General features: G+C 37.7%; 1 long non-coding RNA gene across 1 annotated transcript; it reads left to right on the top strand.

Annotated features, from left to right (window-relative positions):
- The first annotated feature begins 5,435 nt into the window (after positions 1 to 5,435).
- LOC307001604 lies at positions 5,436 to 5,785 on the top strand. Its single transcript, XR_013798274.1, has 3 exons — positions 5,436 to 5,468; positions 5,592 to 5,696; positions 5,775 to 5,785. It is a non-coding gene; the product is annotated as an uncharacterized lncRNA (long non-coding RNA).
- The last annotated feature ends 8,807 nt before the right edge of the window (positions 5,786 to 14,592 follow it).

Below are 14,592 nucleotides of genomic sequence, written 5' to 3'. Positions count from 1 at the left end.
TAACTCAGTAGCCTATGTATTTGAATACTGTTTAAATGATGTAATATTTGTGAATTTGATTATGTAGCTACTTGTCCATTTTCTTGCGATTGCCGTGAAGATTACTCTCTGGTGCCGTGCGCTCGCTGGGAGACTCCGCCCACACGCTGTTCTGATTGGCTGTGGGTTTTGATTGATTTGTACGCATCTCGCAGTCGCGTCTAGTGTGGACAGACAAATTATTTATCGCTGGATCTTATTGCATCGATTCGGACACGGACACGGTGTAAGGCCCTGTTTACAAGAGAACACTCGCGGGTGAAAACGTAAAAATATTTTATCAGATGTGCCTTTTGTTTACACGGCGCCTGCGTTTTTTTGGGGCTTTAAAACGCAAACAAGTGAAACTACCCTCCAGAGTGGAAATCTTAAAAACACTCCACCGTCGCGTTCCCGTCTAAAGGGTAAAAACGCAAAAGAGAAGTAGAAGGAAGGTTGTACGCAGGCGCGCGGACTTGGTGTTGTTGTGTGGCAGTGCTTCACATTGCCACCTAGCCGCCTGGAGTGCACACTACATTGAATTTCACACACTTTTGCGTCACCATATGCACGCAGATTTCCCCCTCGTCTAAACGCAGAATAAAAAAGTGATAACGCAACTCCACTTGTGTGTGTTTTCTCTTCAGATCGTTTCCGTGTAAACATAGCCTAAGACTTGTTGTAAGGGGCTTAATAGGTACCTTTTCATTTTCAAATGTATAACCGGAAATCTCGCATTCTCAACGACCGCCATTTAGAGTCGAGTCTGTTCGGAGCAGTTTAGATTACTTTCATCTTATTGCTGGAGGTGGGACGTCACAGTCACCTGTGGATGAGGAGGGACAGTGATTTAATTGCCTGTTAGTGGGATATTATGCAAAGCAGCGAGCGTCTCCTCCATGCCAAATGCCTCATGCTCGTTGGCCTTCGACAGCTACAAAAACGTGATTTCTTTTTCCTCCCCGACTCTGTCAATTTACCAGACCGACTTCCGTGCACGTTTTGTTTAATGGTTAGAGATAATGCAGCACGGGCTCCGTTGTATTAAGCTAAATGAAAAGAGCATGGATTCATACCACACAGAAATTAAACTGCAATATGACAGCCATAAATCACCTTAAAAAGGAACCCACCTGGAATACCTCTTGATTAGGAGTTAAATAAAATGACCCAGAATTCTAGACCTTTAGTCAATCTCATATGAAAGTAGGCGCTCAGATCTTTTCCATCCCCCCTCCTCCTTTTTCCAGCTCGAAACAGTCCTCGATCCAAATACGCACTTATTAAGTTCCCTAAGTTCAATTTGAAATGAGTTTCTAATTAACAAGTAAAGCCAAAGCTTTAAAATGTCAAATTTATTGTATTGCTATATCTCTGAAATTCAGAACTGAGGCAGAGTTCTACGGCGCCGTTGATAAGAGGCTTACACGGGCCGAATCTCAATGCTGATCACTCCGCTAACGACTTTGGTGGCCACTAGTTAAATTGGTTTCACCCTCATATTTGGGCCCTTTCGGAGAGATATCGTTTTTCAATGGTGGTAAGCAGTTTAGCTCGTCTTACAGGCGGAGGCCGATGCAAATTAACTCAGTTTCGGCCCTGTTTTGTTTAATGTCGAACATTACGCGTTTTATGAAAATCTACATTCAGCCCACCCGCCACGTTATATAAGCTTAGCTTAGACACACCCATCTTCCTGCACGTTTGGTCTTTAAACCCTCATTGCATATCAAGGACGCCGGAACACAGTATCTGATAATGCCATGCATTCATTACATTAATGAATCTAATATGAATAAGTGTCCCCCCATCAAGCCATGCTCATTAGCATAGTCATTAATATTAATGTCAATGCAGGTTTGTGTTAAGGCGAAGGCTGCATTCACGAATACAAAGAACTTCCTCCTAAATGCTAAACGCAGTAATCTTTGCTGTTGCAAAGTGATTTACGTAATATGAATCAACAGAGGAGGGCGATCGTGTTGGCTGCGTCGCACACATGAATATTACTCATATGCAGATCAGACTAGGGCGTGCTACGCCTCGACGGCTCGTTTCAAGCCAGCCAGAAGGAGGTGTGGGAACCCTTTGACTCCGTCCACAGGAGACCATTCGCTCTCTCTGACACACGGGTTATTATACACACCATAATGAAATAAATGGGGAATGCACTTTCAGCTTTGAGTGTGTGTTTGTGTTTATTTGAATATGTGTGAACATTTTATTGCAGGAGCTTAATTGAGCTCTTAATTATGTTTCATTTAAGTGTTTGTCTCAAACGTGTGCATTCCTGTAGTTAAAACAGTTGAACAGGACTATCATGTTCTACTGTTTTAACTAGTGCATGCAATGATAAAAGGCATTGATGCAATAGATGAATGCAATGATACAATTGTAAAATGTGTAATGCATAAATGTGTTTTAAAATAAGTGTTTCTCCTCAAATTCAACAGAAGAAATAAAAAGAGAAGTGAGACAATTGTTGTCAGACAGTAAGTGTATGAATATCATAGCTCAAATTATTAGATTTTTTGGTCTTGAGATCCAACAAAATATGGTTACACTTCATTTCTATTGTCCACTTTAGACGTTCTACTACATATAAGTTACTTTTCAACTACATGTCAACTAACTCTCATTAGACTGTAGTAGACTGTCAGTAGACTGCTAGGTTATGGTTAGGTGTTCGAGTTAGGAGAATAAGTTGACTTGTTGGGGGACCAACAAAATAAAGTGTTAGCAAATATTAAGCAGACAGTCTACTTATACTCTAATGACAGTTAGTTGAAATTTAGTTGCAAAGTTACTTATAGTTAGTAGAATGTCTAAAGTGGACTATCAAAATAAAGTGTTACCCAAAATTTGACATTCTGTAATAATATATCTTGACTTGCAATGCATGTCACTTAAAAGTGTCAAGCATAAATTAAAGTGTTACTCCTAATAAGAAATAGAAATAGACATTAAATGAGACAGTTGTTGTTACGCAGTAAGACTGTGAATGGCATCTCTAGTCTTTATCTCAGGAGAAACATCTGAAAAACTCTATTTTCTCTATTTTTTCCTCTTATTATATGTGGTGTAAGAGAAACAATTGAGACATTATTGAGATATTTGTGATGTCTATTTCCTGTGTGTGTGTGTGTGTGTGTGTGTGTGTGTGTGTGTGTGTGTGTGTGTGATCGATCATGGTATTCCCTACAAAGATGGCAATATCCCAAAATCCTTGTTTTTGTGGGGACATTTGTTGGTAGGTTTAGGGTTATGGAATATGGGATATAATGTACAGTTTTTACAGTATAAAAATCATTGTCTATGGTATGTCCTCATAAAACATGAAAACCCAACATGTGTGTGTGTGCATTGCATGTTCATGTACTGCTCTGGTTCTGCATCTGTCAGGTGACATTTAAAAGGCCTTTCATAGCCTCCATTATATAGCGAGCTTCCCCATCATAACATCTTAAAATCATTTAACAGACACACTGTTTAGTTAAAGCATTAAACACACACACTGTCGGAGCAGCCGTAGTGAATACATTGGAGCAATCAATATGAGTTAACCCTCATGTTCTGTAGGGGGTCCGACAGACACAGAGGCCTTTTTAATATCTCAGAAACACATTTTACATTAAAGGATCTAGTTGATACTTCATGACTTTTCTTAATCTTATGAGAACTGATTATGAACAAACTTTCAATGTGACGGCATGCTGTTTGAATTACATCTATTTCTTCTTCTGCCAGCCTGAATTTATTGTATTTTTCTAGAATGTTTTTGAACTCAACCAGAGCAATGTTACTATATCATAAACAAGTTCATATGAAAAGTGCACAGTTGTTACAGAGGGTTAAAGCTTCAATAATATCTATTAAATCGTTATAGATTAGGTCGGAAGAACATATTTAATAATTTGAAGAGGTTAATTTAGACATTGAATGGGTAGAGGGGGGAAAAAGCATACATTTTTTGCCATTATAAACAATATTGCTTTTCAAAGTTATTCTTTTTTTTTTTCTCAAGACCTTTAAAAAAAGAGTCTTAAAGTCAGCATGAAATGGAAGTTCTTTTAGAAAAAATGACAAAAATCAAACTAGAAAAAATTTAGAATGGGACTTCAATTCTCCATCGGGATTTGATTGGATGCGTGTGGTTTGCTATTGGTAGATCTCCTGTGATTGACAGGTTGGTTGTCCCGCCCTTGCGCCAGTAAACACGTCATCAGAGAAGAGAACAGATGTCGCTGCAAGAGGAAGGGGAAGTTATTTTGATTAAAGATTATGAGGCACATGAATTAAAAAATTATGAATCATTTATAATACACAATGCAATATTCCTTAAAGCTACACTGTGTAACTTTTTTAGTTTATTCTTAGCTAAAAACGCTTCTTTCAAAAATATATGTGCTCATTAATGTATATTTACTTCGTTCAAGTAATAAAGTATTCTCGTGAGTGTATAATATGCCATTGAAAATACATACGAGTGAGGGGTTCGAATGTCGGTCGCCATGTTGCCCCTCCATCTTGAAAGTACATTAGCCAAAGAGGGACATACCCGTTAATTCAAGCTTCGCGTCTCCGCAATTCACTGGCACCGGCCCTGTTTTTATTTTTTCCTTTCCCTCTCCCTCGCACCTCCGTCACATCAACTGATCTCTGCTCACGGAGAAAATTATATAGCCTACATAGAATAACGATAGCACTGATAAAAGTTACTTTACTAAGATTAGCTTGCATTCGTCTGGGAACCTGATAGCTGATGTTAGCAATGAAATGGTAAAAAAATAACGAAAACATAAAACTATTATTAATTTTACATAGATGTCATAACCTATATGTTAACTGACAAATTAAATTACTGCAAATTCTAATAGTTTTCTAAAGTAACCTCATCACTTGAAGGAATACTCATGGACGAGGTCGAACTGGAAGCCATGTTAATCTTGGACTACATTGTCCACCGTAGGAGTTAAAACGAAATCGGAATTGAGAGGAACAGAAACTAATATTCACTGGATGGTCATATACCTTTTCACCGCTAGATGGGGGTAAAAATCACACAGTGTAGCTTTAAAAAATAAGAATTGTCAATTTGGACTTTAATCATGTATGCAATTTCTACAATTGCATCAGCAACATAAAACTTTTCAAGCGTAAGACCACTGTATCAGTCAATAAAACATAAAAAAAATTATTGAGCATGTCTTGATTTTTTTTAAACAATGTTACTTTTTTTAGGCATAAAGAGACTTGGCTATTTGGGTGGTGGAAATCATTCCTTCAGGTATCTGAAGCCGGACATCTTTGAAGTGCATCGGACAGAATCTGATCCCTGTAGTGTATCACAGGAGGGCGGTTGGTACCATCCAGCGCCATGGCCCAAGGGTTCCTCTTCGCATGCTTTGGGTTTGGCAGCTGAAGAGATGCGCTTTCACATGCCAGCGGAGGTCACCCAGATTTTCCAAAGTGGGCGGCCTCCCTCTTTTTCCCCAGCTGTTTCCAATCAGCTGGCCTCTTCTTGGCCCATATTTTCTCACTCTCTTTATCTCTCTCTCTCTCTCTAAACACAGGAGTTGTAACTTGGCTGCATCAACAACACCAAATACCAATATCAGCACCAAGACGTGAGCAAGCAATGTCGGTATTGAAATTTCAAATATTGAGACTTTATTTAGGTATTTTTTATTAGTATATTTGATTATTTAATTGATTGTTTCTGAAAACACTGATCTGTTTGTATGTTGTCATTCTAGCCAGCCCAACACAGGAACAGTGACTCAACCAATGGCGTCCGTTTGGGGGCGTGGCTAACAGTTTTTCAGACTAGTAGCAGAAAGGGTAAGTGTTCTGAAAACCTGTTTTATTTTTTAATTTTGCTTTGGTGCTTCACTTTCAAATTATCTAATTTTTACTTATGTCCATTTCGTTCAGTTTTCTACAGTCATTTTTTTAAAACTATATTTCATAACTACACTGAAAAAAATTTGATGTAGGATATACTTGGATATATATGCAGAAATTGCTTGTAAATTTCACAAAGAAATGGCAAGTAACACTAAATTAAGCTTGAAATTTTCAAGAAGACTAAAATTTGTATTTTACTCCAATAATCTTTGTTTTATACGATGTGTATGTATATATGTGAATGATACATTTATGGGCTTTTCTGTGATTGGCCAGTTTGTTGCGATTTTTTTAAAATTTTATTTACTAAATTGAATACAATATTTATTTAAAGGTGTTAACGGTAATCTTACACTGCAAGATGATAACTTACAAAGGATTAAATTCATAACAATTATTTAATGAACGAAGCACACAAAAAATTTATGACAAATCCCTAAAACTTACACTTAATCAACATCACAATTATTTTTCAGACAATTAATCATCAGCCAAGTTTTATAATCGTGACAGCCCTATTTACAACTGGAAACACTCAGAAGACAATTATCGAAAAAAGAGTGATCTGCTTCAACAATTGTGACATTTCAATCTTGTAATTTAGGACCGTATTCCAGTCCAAATATGAAATGATATCATTTTAACATAATAGTCTGGTGTCCTCGGGGTAATTTTCCAGATCCCCCCCCCCCTCCCCTGTAGGCGCATTCATAAAGACATATATTAAATGTGACGGTTGGCAATATTCACTAAAGAACAGTTGTACCTCAAGGATCAGAGATGATTCATCACAACGGCGAAAAAAGCGAGAGACGAGGCGTGCTAAAACCGTCCAATGCAAATTAGTCCGATTTACAATCGTGTATTCTTCTGCAGACCATTGCTAAATGGTCAGGCTAGCTAGTCACAGATATTAAAATAAATTATGTCTAATTTGAATTTTAGTCACGGTACATTAACTAATAGAAAGTTATTAACATTTCAAGAGAGGAGGAAAAAAAAGCTTTTGCCTGCAAAATTAACAGTGGCTGGGCCTGACCTGTGCCGTGCACAGTTTGATCACTGTAATGACAGCCTAATGGCATATTTACATTTAAATCTCTGTAGCTAATATGGGATTCAGAATGGGACGCTAAGTCAAGGATTATTTGGTGTGGCCTGCTGGCCCCTCCGAGAGAATTTCTTCACTTCAATCCTTGGCAGAAACTTCTTATTTCATGACTATTTATACCAGAAGCCTCTGCGGTCTTGCCAGCCCCTCCCATGTCCTAATGTGCTCTTTGGTGCGTATCTTTTATCTGCGCTCCTCTCTTCTCTCTTCCTCAGTCTTTAAAGGCAATTATCATCGGCCCGCGTGCTTCCAGAGCCTTGTTAGATGAATGAAATTGCACACGGAGAGTGACGGCTGTTCGTTCGTGGCCCTCTGTCGCCCCCCGTCCTCCAAATCCTCGAGCCCTGAGAACAGCACAGGAGAGTTTTCTTGCATTTTAAACGCTCCTGTTTCTGTTTCTATCTCTGCCCCCTCCGTTCGCGTTTCTGCACGGATTATTTGAATTCTCAACTGAGGATTTTGAGGTGCTGCGATAAAAAAAAACCTGTGATCTATATGATCGGCAAAATACTTAAACAACTGAGGCTTGTCAAAACAGGCTGATTTGTGGCAGGTTTCGCAAAACGTGCGCTGTGAACACGACCTGTACGTTTAAATGCAAAGACAACCAGATAGATGTGAGACATTCAAAGAGTCGACAGAAGTTCCTTGAAATGTTTTAAGATACATGATAAAATGAGCGAGGTCAATTGGTAAAAAGAAGGTTATCGTACAAACTGGAGAGTTGTGATGTGAAAAACTGACTGGCGTTAAAAAAATAAAATAAATCCTGTCAAAACTTTAAGTGTTTGAAATCTTCCTCAGCATGGTTAAAGATTAGATCCATCAACATCCTCACATGCCACAAAACCTGATCAAAAAAACTCCTTAAGCTTAACGGTTTGACCTAAAAAAGCGGATTGATATTTGAATGTTGAAATCGAGACAAGACGATGACTAGCTTAAACACTTAAAAGCCTGGTTTATCCACAGAATATCTGGCTGATTCATCTTGTTTTCCCAACATGCTCTTTGCGGGAGGCATTTTAAAATACATCTATTACAGGGAGCTGTGCCTCCGGCTGATGCTATCAGACTCTGACATTCTGCAGGTGGGGGGATGTGACGTGTATTTAAAAATGCAAAATGACATCTAGTGTTTGCGTGCTAGCGTGTTCCTCAGACCCCGAGTGTAGCCGGCCATCTGTTGATCTGGTCACATGAGCTGAGAGCTGGCAGAGCCTCTGTACACATGCTCACGGTATGAGTGGATAGGAGAAAAGAGGAGACGAGACAAGATGAAGACAATTAGGAGAAGAGAAAAGAGCCTAGAAGAAGAGAAATGAGGACAGAATAGGAGAAATAAGGAGCATCAAAGAGGTGAAAGGGAGTGAAGAATGAGGAAAAAAGAGGAGAGGGGAAGAAAATGGAAACGAGCAGAGGAAAAAAGAAATTTCAGAGGATTACAGGAGAAGTAGGGAGAAAAGAGCATCAAAAGAGGTGAAAGGAAGTGGAGAAATAAGAAGAAAAAAGGTGAAATTGAGAGGGAAAGAGAAGAGAAATGTGGAGAAAAGAGCCGAGAGAAAAATAAATGAGGAGAGAATAGGAGGAATAAGGAGAAAATTGCATCAAAGAGGTGAAAGAAAGAAGAGAAATGAGGAGAACAAATGAGAAATTAGGGGGAAAAGGAGAAAAAAGAGGAGAGAAAGAGGAAGAAAAGAGCATCAACAAGGTGAAATAGAGCAGAGACATTCTGAGAAGAAAAGAAATTAGGAAAAAAAGAGGAGAAAAGACAAAAGGAAAAATTGGGAAGAGAAATGTGGAGAAAAGAGCCTAGAATAAGAGACATGAGGAGAGAATAAGAGAAATTAGGAAAAAGGTGAAAAGAAGAGAAGTTAGGAAAGGGAAGCTATAGAAGAGAAATGAGGACAAAACAGCTGAGAAGAGGATAAATGAGGAGAGAATAGGAGAAATCAGGAGAAAATTGCATCACGGAGGTAGAAATGAGGAGAAATTAGGGCACAAAGGATGAAGAGAAGTATAGGAATAAATAAGGAGAGGGGAAGAGAAGTGAAATGAGGAGAGAATAGGAGAAATTGGGAGAAAGGAGCATCAACATGGTGAAGGGGAGTACAGAAAAAACGAGAAATTATGAAACGAGAAAAGAAATAAGGAGAGGGAAAAAGAAGAAATGAGTGAAGAATAGAAGACAAGAAGAGACATAGGGACTCTATGCAGAAAAACAATATGGCCGAGGAGTCTCCACAGCGGTGAGACAATGTCACATTACTGATTAAAGCTCTTCAGAAAACACTAAAAATTAATATCATAAGCACACACAGAGTGGCCATTAGGGTGCTGTAATGTGACTCAGGAGGGACATGATGGATGTCCAGTGGCTCGAGGGCCTTATTTGCACACAGGCTGTTATTAGGCCAGCGCTGGAGGCAGAGGAATGGAAAGATGGCTTTTTATTAGTGTAACATCCACAGAGGTGGACTCAACCCATCACTAACCCCAGCAGAGCTTCTCGACTCCACCCAGACATGGTCACAGGCCTGTCAAAGAGAAAACAAACAATACTAGTGCAAATCACCAAATAATTATGCATAGTTTTTTTTAAGTGTGTACAATCAAACACTACAGTATTCTGATGCAAATTCATCTTACATCACTTGGTGGAATCCAGTCAAATGATCTATCTGTCTATCTATCTATCTATCTATCTATCTATCTATCTATCTATCTATCTATCTATCTATCTATCTATCTATCTATCTATCTATCTATCTATCTATCTATCTATCTATCTATCTATCTATCTATCTATCTATCTATCTATCTATCTAAAGATTAGAAAGGCTTTTCTAGACAAAACTACTACTCATAAAATAAAACCTACCTAAATGATACATATTAGAATTGAGCTTTCAACTCTAACATAAAAAAAAATAAAAACCTTCCACATTACATTACACTTTTACATTCTAAAATTATTACATTTAATTATTAATAATCTATCTATCTAGAGGTATGTATTGTATGTATCTATGTATGAAAAATGGGCTATATGTTTTTACAGTAATAGAATAAAGAAAATTGCCAAATGTGTTGTAAAAAAAAATCTAAGGCCAAGATCTAACTCGTTTTCAAATGTATGTTGTAGAGCTTTAGAACTATATTTAAAACAATATTTACACTTATTATTAATTAATTAATATTTATCCATCCATACGCACATACACACGTATCCATCCATACATACAACCCAGGCAATAATAATTTTGTATATTATTTAGCCTATGCAACAGTGGTTATATTAATATGGTAAAACATGTTAACTTTTGTCTTTTTTTTTACTTTTGTACCCATCTGGGTCCTGAAACCAGTTGAGAAACACTGTTTTAGAGTGCAGCTTTTTTCCATAAGCCTGTCTTATTGGCTACTCTTCTCCTTCTTGATCAAAGCGTGAGTCATATCGGATAGTCTCCTAAACTAAAGCCATTTCCCTGTAAAACACTTTTTATGTATGGTTTTCACATTCTCAAACATAGATTTACTCCCTGGCTTTGCTCTCTCCCCCTTTGACAGCGCTATTGCATTCTCCTCCTTTTTATCTTCTCACATTTTAGGAGAATGAATTGCCCATCGCTGTCATTGGGCTCTGGCCGAGAATTCATTTTTGTGGGTCAAGTGTTTCAGAATGTCATCTCTGACAGGAACCATCCAACACGATGAATACAGGGACAGACCTTGGCTCGCCTCATCCTCCCATCACAGAATACACAAATACAAGGCCTCTGCCACGAAGATGTCCACTCGATGGTGGGCAGCATGCAGAAAATAACCACAATAAAATACCACAAAGAAGGGAGAATTTATATGTAGAGAACGACTGACATATTTCAACCTCGCCTTTGTGTAACTGCCAACGAGGCTGTACATTGTGAAGAACCTTTTTAATGAAAAAGTCCCTTCAAGACTTCAAGTACCTTTTTTTATTTTATTTTTTTAACAGTAGTTGCATGACTGCACTGTATTGATTAAAAGTGGGTCATCGTGGTCTTGACTTAGTCTAACACATATATTACTGCATTAATGCATCATATATATACTGTATATATGACTCAAGTGTATACCGGTGTCTTTCACTCTTAGAAGAAAAGGTTCTATATAGAACCTTAAAAGGTTCTATAGGTGCTTCGTATTTGGAACCCCTAAAAGGTTCTATACAGAACCCTTTTTAAGGGTTCAATCAAAAGGGGTTCATTTAGGGGTTCATTAATTAATTTTGTTTTGTCAAATAATAGCCTAAAGAACCTTTGTGCCAAAAGGGTTCTTTCTTGTCATTATAGAACCATTTTAGCATAAAAGGTTCTTTGGAGTTGAGTAAAGAACCCTATGGTTCTATATAGAACCCCAATGAACCCTTTTTTTCTAAGAGTGTAGGGGTTCCAAATACGTGGCGCCTATAGAACCTTTTAAGGTTCTATATAGAACCTTTTCTTCTAAGAGTGAAAAGAAGATTTACCGGCCATAAACATTTATCAGCCATGAAACATAGATTAATCCTTATTATTCAGTCAAGAACAATGAGTCTTGTTGCTTGATTAACATTAAAAACACAATAGCACGAATATTAGGCTGCTGTCACTTTAAGAGCTAATGCACAGATCCAATATACGGTTACACATGCGTTTTATTTCTCAGCTGTTCACTTAATAAGACATAACTTACTATCTTATGTTTATAAGGATACTTTTGACATAATTTGTTAAGACGTGGATTTCTGGGCGCGCGCTTGGGATGTTTGCGCACAGAAAACTTCTAATGCGATGCGAGTAACAAATTGATTTCCCTTTCACGTTTTCTTGAGTTTACATTTTTAAATTGGAAAGGCATTTTTTCTGACGATGCAGCGCTGGCTCGTCGCCTGTCCCGAGCGTCGTTCACATTTGTTTACGTTCTCAGTTTTGCATTGTTAGAATTTATAAAAATGTTACCAGCCAACTGGAGTGTGACACCATTTCATATTCTCGCCAACACAGATTTTTACTCTCATTTACTGCTTAGCGAGTGTTAATTTTAGGTCCTGTATATTAGTATGTAGCTGTGGAATTAATGCAATTATTTCAATAATGCTTAACAAACCACATTTTGAGGTTATAGTTCAGATTAGCATTTTATGCTTTATTCAGTACATTTATTTAATAATTATTTGTTAAAATGAATAGCTGAACTGTAAATGAACACTGCTGAAATGTTAATAACAGAAATCATTCAAACTTTGCTTTGCTGATAATTTTGGCCTTGGTTTTTTTTTTTTTTTTTTTTTTTTTTTTTTAAACATTCCAAAATTTCCACCTGAATTACAATATAATAGAATGTTCAGTTTTCAAAATGCAACCAACAGCGATGACATCATCACATTTGCATATTGAATTGTGATTGGTTTTCAAATATTTAATCATTTGTAGCCACGTTTACAATATATGTTGATTCGTGTGTGCCCCAGACAGCAAACCAGACGCATGCTTTTCTAAGCATGTGGCAAAGTGGCTCTAATGTTGGTTTTTATTATCCGCAGAACCAAAGCCCAACACCTAAACTTACCTCCTAAAACTTCTATAGGAGCACGTGCATATGTAGTTGTGTTTTTGATATCTCTGCTCCTCCGCTTTATCCCCTCGGCGCTGGTAATGAAGCTGAGGCTATGTGACAGAATTCTGCAATTACATCGGGCATAGTGTCGCTTTAGACATAACATTAGGCGGCGTCGCTAATGGAGAACGCTCTGCTGGAACACGGTTCGTTCTGCGAGGAAACAGACACACCGCCAACAGGAGGCTGGGGGGCTTCTGAGGGGCTACGCGCTCTCTAATGCGATCGGACTGTAACGGACAATCTATTTACAGGGGGCTCTGGGGAACTAATAAACAAATGTTGAGTAATTTCAGCCAGCAGTAATTACCCTTGCAGCTGACAAGGAGAGTGTGATAGTTTCTCCTTCACCCTGCACCCTGAGCAGGAGGCTGAGGTCCCAGGCAGTGAAACACACACATGGATCTGAGCCAAAAGCCAGTCCTGCAAGATCACTTGACTTACCACAGCCGGGAACAGAGACCAACCAGAGCCCGAGATATGGGCGGTAGCTTTGTGCTGAGAATGTGCATTTGTGAGTGAACAGCACAGCAGTATTAGCTTGAATTCTTATTTTCCTGTGATTATATAAATATTAATGAATCAAGTGTGCTGTTCCAGCTGTCCCTAAATGACCGTTAGGGCTGGGCGACATGGCGTTATTTAAATATTTACCGGTATATATCCCATTTATACTGTGTGGGGGAAAAAAACTAAAGCATGATATAATTAAGACGACATACTTCCAAAAAATATTGTCACCAAAGCCGCAATAAATTAAAATATTATCTATACAATTTTGCCTAATCTTTCAGTTAACATATTTTTTAATTATTTATTTAAAATACATCATCATGACACCTTATTATTTTTTTTCTCTTTTTCCACTATGAATGTTGTTATAAATGTTGTTCTAAAGCTGTACAACATACATTTAAAAAAGTCTTGAACATATGTAAAAATGCAAAGGAGTTAGATCTTGGCCTTAGAAATTTGTTTTCTTTACAAAACATATTTGGCAAGTGTAGTTTCTTTTTTTCTTTTTTTTGTCCAATTTTCATATGTAAATGCATACTGTATATTCAGTACTTCTAGACAGACAAGCAGACTAACCTACTTTTTTTATGAACAAAAAATATTGTCACCAAAGCCGCAACAAATTAAATTATTATCTATACAATTTTGCCTAATATTTCAGTTAACATCTTTTTAATTATTTATTTAAAATACATCATTGTGACACCTAATTTTCAGCTTTTTTTTCAGTATGTAAATACATACTGTATATTTAGTACTTCTAGACAGACAGACCGGCAGACTAACCTACTTTTTTTTATGAATATATGAATTCAAACATACTATTCAGCCCAGATACTGTTTTTCGCCTATATAGTATATAAATAGGCATATTCGGATACAGCGAGATAGTCTCCAAACTCATGCCATTGGTTGAGCCGATGTTGCTGTGTTGTAGTGATCCACATTTCTGTGGCATGAATTTGCCACTTGTTTAAACACTCCCATCAGTATTTGCGCATGGCAGGACGAGAAATAATCTGGAAATTAGTTAAATGATGCGGCCTTTAGGAAACTTAATGGTAAAACAAAAGCGCATTAAAATCATGAATATGAGTCAACAGCCCTAATAAGCATTAACAGAAATGATGTATAGTGCATGATGAATTCTTTGTTAAGACATTGCTGTTCACCTCTGTCTGTTGTGGAGGTGTTCGTCTTCATCCCCACAGCTCACATCTTGATCCTGGCCGCCATTCGCACAAGCTGCCAAATAGATTTTTATGCAAATTTCCCTCTATCGATTGCAGCGCCTCTCATTGACGGACTGGGGGTTTGTGGAAAGCAGCAGTAATTAGATTATGTGATAATGATTACAGCGTAAACATTGGTGGATAAAACCGGTTACATGTATCTGTGGG

This window comes from Phoxinus phoxinus (genome assembly GCF_949152265.1).
Source record: "Phoxinus phoxinus genome assembly, chromosome: 7".
Classification (NCBI taxonomy): Eukaryota; Metazoa; Chordata; class Actinopteri; order Cypriniformes; family Leuciscidae; genus Phoxinus; species Phoxinus phoxinus.
This window is presented reverse-complemented; position numbering and strand designations above follow the sequence as displayed.